Here is a 6,513-nt window from a genome sequence, read left to right on the forward strand (position 1 = left end):
GCTGTAAGTTGGCTGCTTCTTCAACTGCAGGCTGAAGTGCTGATGAAATATTCAAGAATCTCAACTCTCAAATTCCCTGGTGGCCGCAGGATGGGACTAGGGAAGCTGGGATTAACGTACAAGGCTAGGGGCCTCCAAACCTTGGCCCTAGTTCCCACCGAGGTGGAGTCCAGGTCAGGGAGACCGGGAAGGCCAGTGCGCGGGAGGAGGCGGGGGAAGGGTCTCTTTGCATAATCGATGGCAGTGGGTCTGTGTAGGGCCCTCGCCGGCTTAGAGGGTTTAGAGGAAGTGAGGGAAGGTACTTATTTAGTCCCTGAGGAGGGCCGGCCGGCCCCGGGCTGCCCCACCCCTCCCCCAGCCTTGGCTCTCTAATCCGGAGGTTTGCCTGAAGTCACACCTCCAGCTGACTTCTCCCAAGGTTGGTTCTCATCTGCCCCCCTCCCCCCAACTGCCAGGAGTTTGCTTGTGTGACCTTGGGGAAGTTCCTCTCCTAGCTCCAAATTCAGTGTCCCCAAATATACAAGGAAGGGGGCTCTTATTAATGAGTACTCCTCCCTCTTCCCAAGGATTCTCAACAGGTGGGAGAGAAACTCCTGCCGTGTGTGCGTGTGTGTGCGCGCGCGCGCGCGCTGACACGCACGCACGCATGCGGGCCGGGGAGGGGTGGCCTCTCGGTGGGAAGGGTGCCTGTCGGGGCAGGCGTCGCCCCTGGCTTGTTGGGGGAGGGAGGGGCAGGCAGGCAGGCTGGCAAGGCGGGTGGGGCCCCAGCTGTGTCAGCCTGTGAGTGGAGTCGCCCAGGCCAGGAACTGGAAGCGGGGTGACTCAAGCGGCAAGGCCTCGTCCCCTCCCTTCCCCCAACCCACTCAGGACGGGGAGAGACCCAGGGAGACCCAGCTCCAGAATAGAATCCTGATGCTTGGGGCCCTGCCTTTTGGGCTCCTGAAATCGTACTTTGGGACGGTTGAGGTAGGTGAGGGGGGAGGAGGGGGCCGCTCGGAGATGGACATTCTCTGGAGAGGTCCTGACCCTCCTCCAGCCTTTCCATCCACCACCACTGGCCCCTGGTATCTCGCCCTGGCCCGTGCTATTTCTGGCCCATCCTATCTCTGTTTTCTTGTCTCCCTGTTTTCCCTTTGACATTCCATCCCCGCCCACACACCTCGCCTCGCTGGGAAGTGTGGCTGGAGCTACCTCTGCTATTAAAAGCCCTCCCCAGGCCGGCTGGGCACACACCCACTGGGCCAGGCCGTGGGCAGCCTCTGGCCTCGAGGTTCCTCCCCTTGGACAAACGGGAGCAAAAATGGCAGGAGCACACCCACGCTCACCTCTGGGGCCTTGCACCGTCCTGCCCTGCTCCCACTCCTGGCGATGCTTGGCCCACGCCAGCCAGAGCATTTGGAAGACTCTTCTGTAGCCAATGTCCTCTCCCCAGGCCTGAAGGGGTCACCCTGAGCAAGTCCCTTCACCCAAACGCCAGGGGCAGTGGACAGGGGCAGCAGTGCAAACGGAGTTGCACAGACATAGATCTACCTACATAAGTTACAAGTCAAGCTAACTGTTCAAAGGTACACCTTATTGCTAACAAGGACCTACCGTATAGCACAGGGAACTCTACTAATTTTGTGATAACCTAGATGAGAAAAGAATCTGAAGAAGAATGAATATATGTATATGTATAACTGAATCACATTACTATACGCCTGAACCTAACACAACACTGTGAATCGACTATAATCCAAAAAAAAAGAAAAAATGGATACGTGAAAATGCTTAGAGAAAATGCTGGAAATATACACAACAAAATATGAACAGCGATTATTTAACTATGATGGGAATATAGCTGATTCTTTTTCATTTTTTATACTTAACATGTTTTGTAATAAGGAAGAGAAGAATAAATGTTCTTTTGTTCAAAAAAAAAAAAAAAAAACAACATACACCTTGCCAAGTATACCTCCACCGTGACCTGAAAGCCAGGCTGGAATTCAGACTTCTGACTCCTTCTCAGAACATGGAAGCCTGCAGAAAACTTCTCCCTGACCCCCAGCCCCAGGCCATCTCCCCTCCCCTTTGCAGCCCTGGCTTCCCCCACACCACAAACGGCCTCCAGCATGTGGGTGCAGGGAACGCAGCTTGCATGTCCCCGCTGTGTGCATCCCTTTCCCGTAACTGCCCCTTGTAGCCCCTTGGCCTACTGTGCTCACACCATGCACGGTGCTGCTATCTGAACAGGAGAAAGAGCCTGAGTAAGAGGCCCACAGGCCCTAGAAGCAGGGTCAGAGCTGGGCACGTGCCCGTAGTGTGATCTCCAAGGGCCAAGGCATCAATCTGTGTACGTTCATCCCCTTGGCTCTGTGTGGAGGGACGCGACCGCAGAAGGACCAGAGCAGGGGCCTAGGTGTACGGATGGCTCTGCCCCTTTGCCTGGGACTTTGCCACTCGGGAATGACTTCCACTTATCCGTGCTCCTTTCCCGCTGCTGTAACGCCAGGGGAGAGCTGCTGGGTGGTGGCAAGGGACCGTCATCAGCCTGAAGTTTAGCGTCCCGTCTGTTTACCTGGTCTTCCTTTATGGAGGCGGCCATCCCTGAGGCCAGGCAGAAGAGGAGGGAAGAAGGCCGTGTGTATTTGAGTGTACTGGGGAGAGAGTGCTGACTCAGCTGGGGTTTGTGTGTATGAATCTGTGCCTGTGAGTGTATATCCCTGAGGTGTGAGCATGGAAGGGTGTGTGTGCGTGTGTAACGTGTGCAGATCTAAATGTCTACTTGCTTCTGTCTGGGGAAGGGGCCTCCACAGAGAAAGGACTGATTGTGAACAGATAACAGAGACTCATGCCCCTCCTTATATGGCCCAGAGGCCTCGTGGAGGTTGAGAAGAAGGGAGAGGAGCTGAGGAGGGTGGCTGGGCTGCCTCGGTCGCCTTTCTCCAGGGAAACGCCTCCCATCCTCCACCGGCTCCCCTCATCAGACGGGCCCCTCTTTGCCAGTAACTCCTGTCTCTGGGGGGACTTGGGAGGGGCCACTTGATGCCCTTTCCTCCTTTACTCTGAGGCCCCACAAATCTGCAAGGTTGAATTTAACTATATGTGTTCTTGGTGGCCCAAAGACTCCGCTTCCACTGAGCTCTGGGCAAGAGAAATTAGTTTAAACTGCAGGGATATGAATGAGGGCTAGACACCAGAAGGAATTTACCAGTGTTAGAATAAGGAGACAAGGGTATTCATATAAGGGAGGCTGGAGAATCTCCTTTCCTGGAGATCTGTCAAACAGAGAAGTCCCTGCCTTTAAAGGCTTGGAGGCAGGGGACTGGGTAAGATGGTCTTGTGGCCTTTCCTTCAAGTTCAAGCTACAGAGGAGACTGTGGCCACAGGGACTCTCATCCCTATCCCTAGGCACCTCCTTGCCCCATGAGACCAAATCCCCTATACAGACAGCTGATTCTAGTAAACATCGTTTTCTGATTCTTTTCTGTATCCTACAGATGAATCCTCAGTGCCTAGGAGGCAACAGTAGGTGCTTAATAAACGTGCAGAAACTCCCTTGATGTGGGAGATGCAGCTCTTAGCCCAGTCTTTCCTGCTGCTGTGGTGATGCCTCCACCCAGTCTCAGGCTGAGTTTTGGGGCCAGCTTGTTGCAGCATGTTCTAGGCTGACATGCAGGGAGAATTCTGGGGACACACACACAAACACACAGGCTTTATTCTGAAGCCTTATTTCTGTCTCTCCACCCCACCCAGGCTTCTCCACCCTTTTGCAGTCAATCAACCTACTGAAGTCAGGAGAAAGGAAGGGGTTAAGCCAGGCTTAGGTCTGGACATGTGTGTGTCTGTGTGTCGCCTTGTGTGGGTGCGTGAAGTGGGCAGGGGAAGATGGGAGGTGGGAGAGGAATGAAGAGAAACGCTGGAGGGGGCAGCAGCCTAGGATTGGGAGCTCTTTTCCTCCCAAGCTGGGGGCTGGCTGCTGCATGGCGCGGCAGGGTGGCAAGCAGGTGGATGGGGCACAGGGAAGGTAGGGAGAAAGAAGTTGGGGAGTAGGGGAAACAAAGCACAGGGCAGTGGCCAGGGCATGTGGATGGTAACTGGCTGGGGATGTTGATGTCTCCCTGACCCCTTCCAGGAAGACTTGGATGGCACAAGCCTCAGAAGTGAGACTGTTTTGCCATCATTCCTTTCTCTGGTGGAGAAAGTGGTCAAGGATGGACATGCCTCCATCCAGCCCATCCTGAGGGCTAGCTTTGGGGATGTAAAGGTTTTTTGAGCGGGCGACCCTTTCCTGAACAATTACCCCTCCAACACCGACACACGTGGAGTGGCTAAGATGACCTGTTTACACTTGGCCCTCTGGAAGCCCTTTGAGGGTTGGGGTCATTTTGATTTTCCCTGTCACCAGGGTCTAACCCAGTGTCTAGTATACAGTTGGTGCTCAATACTTGTGTGTTTTTTTAAAAAATAAATTTATTTATTTATTTTTGGCTGTGTTGGGTCTTCGTTGCTGCTCACGGGCTTTCTCTAGTTGCAGCGAGCGGGGTCTACACTTCATTGTGGTGCGCAGGCTACTCATTTTGGTGGCTTATTTTGTTGTGGAGCATGGGCTCTAGGAGTGAGGGCTTCAGTAGTTGCAGCACGCAGGCTTAGCAGCTGTGGCTCATGGGCTCTAGAGCGCAGGTTCAGTAGTTGTGGTGCATGGGCTTAGTTGCTCCGCGGCATGTGGGTTCCTCCAGACCAGGGCTCGAACCCATGTCCCCTGCATTGGCAGGCGGATTCTTAACCACTGCGCCACCAGGGAAGCCCAATACTTGTGTTAATAAATGAATGTCTGTAAGACCCTTGGCACACTGTACAGCAGGCATTCACTTCATCAACCACAGAAGACCCTTGTCTTCTCAACCCGCCTATGGGAAGTTCTTTCTTTCTTTTTTTTTTTTTTTTTTTGCGGTACGCGGGCGTCTCACTGTTGTGGCCTCTCCCGCTGCGGAGCACAGGCTCCGGACGCGCAGGCTCAGTGGCCATGGCTCACGGGCCCAGCCGCTCTGCGGCATGTGGGATCTTCCCGGACCGGGGCAGGAACCCTTGTCCCCTGCATCGGCAGGCGGACTCTCAACCACTGCGCCACCAGGGAAGCCCTCTTTTTTTTTTTTTTTAAATTTATTTATTTTACTTATTTATTTTTGGCTGTGTTGGGTCTTCGTTGCCGCACGTGGGCTTTCTCTAGTTGTGGCGAGTGGGAGCTACTCTTCGTTGTGGTGCGCGGGCTTCTCATTGCGGTGGCTTCCCTTGTTGCGGAGCATGGACTCTAGGCATGTGGGCTTCAGTTGTGGCTCGCAGGCTCAGTAGTTGTGGTGCACGGGCTTAGTTGCTCCGTGGCACGTGGGATCCTCCAGACCAGGACTCGAACCCGTGTCCCCTGCATTGGCAGGAGGATTCTTAACCACTGCGCCACCAGAGAAGCCCTGGGAAGTTCTTTCTGATAACTAACCCAGACTTCCACTACTGAGGGGCCTGCTGCCCCATTTCTTTTATGCCAGTGTTGATGTCCTTTAGATCTGCTGCCTGACTTTTTCCAAACCCACCAATACTTTCTCTTTGACACACATCGTGGCTCTTCTGCCTCTCCCCAGAATATTCATTTTTGCCTTTTCCCCAGCCCCTCCCCACTGCTTTGACATTCTATGTCTATGCTATTATTCCACCAGGAGAGCATGTGGTTTGGTGGACCTTGAAGTTAGAAAAGGGGTCTAGTTTAGGATGTGCCATTTTCTAGTTTTGTCATCTCTCTGAAGCAGTTTCCTCATCTTTGAAATGAGGACCATTTTGTTGCCCTAACAATTTTTCAGAATTGTCATGAGAATTTTTTTTAAAAAACCCATCATTAATTTAACTTTAAGTTTTAGCAGTTGTCCAAGTGACTTCACAAAACTTCCTTCACCCCCATGAGAGAGATGTAGTTCATAAACCCATTTTACAGGTGTGGAGAAACAGGGTGAAAGACAAGTAATTTGCCTAAGATCACATAGCTACTAAGTAGCAGAACCCGAATCCAGGACTTCTAATTGTAAAGCTCATGAGCACTCCATCTTTTGGGGAAAAAAATCCCAGCCCAGAAAAAAAAGCCTATGAAATGCTATACTAATACGTTATTACCACTTTGAGGCAAGGGTGAATAAGCCCAAAGAAGCATCATGCCTGACGCTGAGTTGGCTGGCCAGTGAAGTCATCTGTCCTTTCCCATGGCCCCTCCTGACTCACCTGTTGGACAGGTAGGGGGAAGGGGAGAGTAATCATTCTTACCTGCTCGGGGGTAGGGTGGGACAAGACACACCCCATCCCTTCCATTGGTTCTTTCCTTAGTCTTACTGACAGTTCCTTGCCCAATCAGGAGGAAGTAACGCTCAATCTGCCAATAGGTGAGGAGTTAGGATGGAACCTCAAGTTGGAAAACGTCTCTAGGGCCGAGTGGCAGTCCCTGGGGCCAATGGCCAGCGGATAAACAGAGGCGGCGGTGAAAGGGGACTGGGC

Source organism: Leucopleurus acutus (genome assembly GCF_964270905.1).
Source record: "Leucopleurus acutus genome assembly, chromosome: 19".
NCBI lineage: Eukaryota > Metazoa > Chordata > Mammalia > Artiodactyla > Delphinidae > Leucopleurus > Leucopleurus acutus.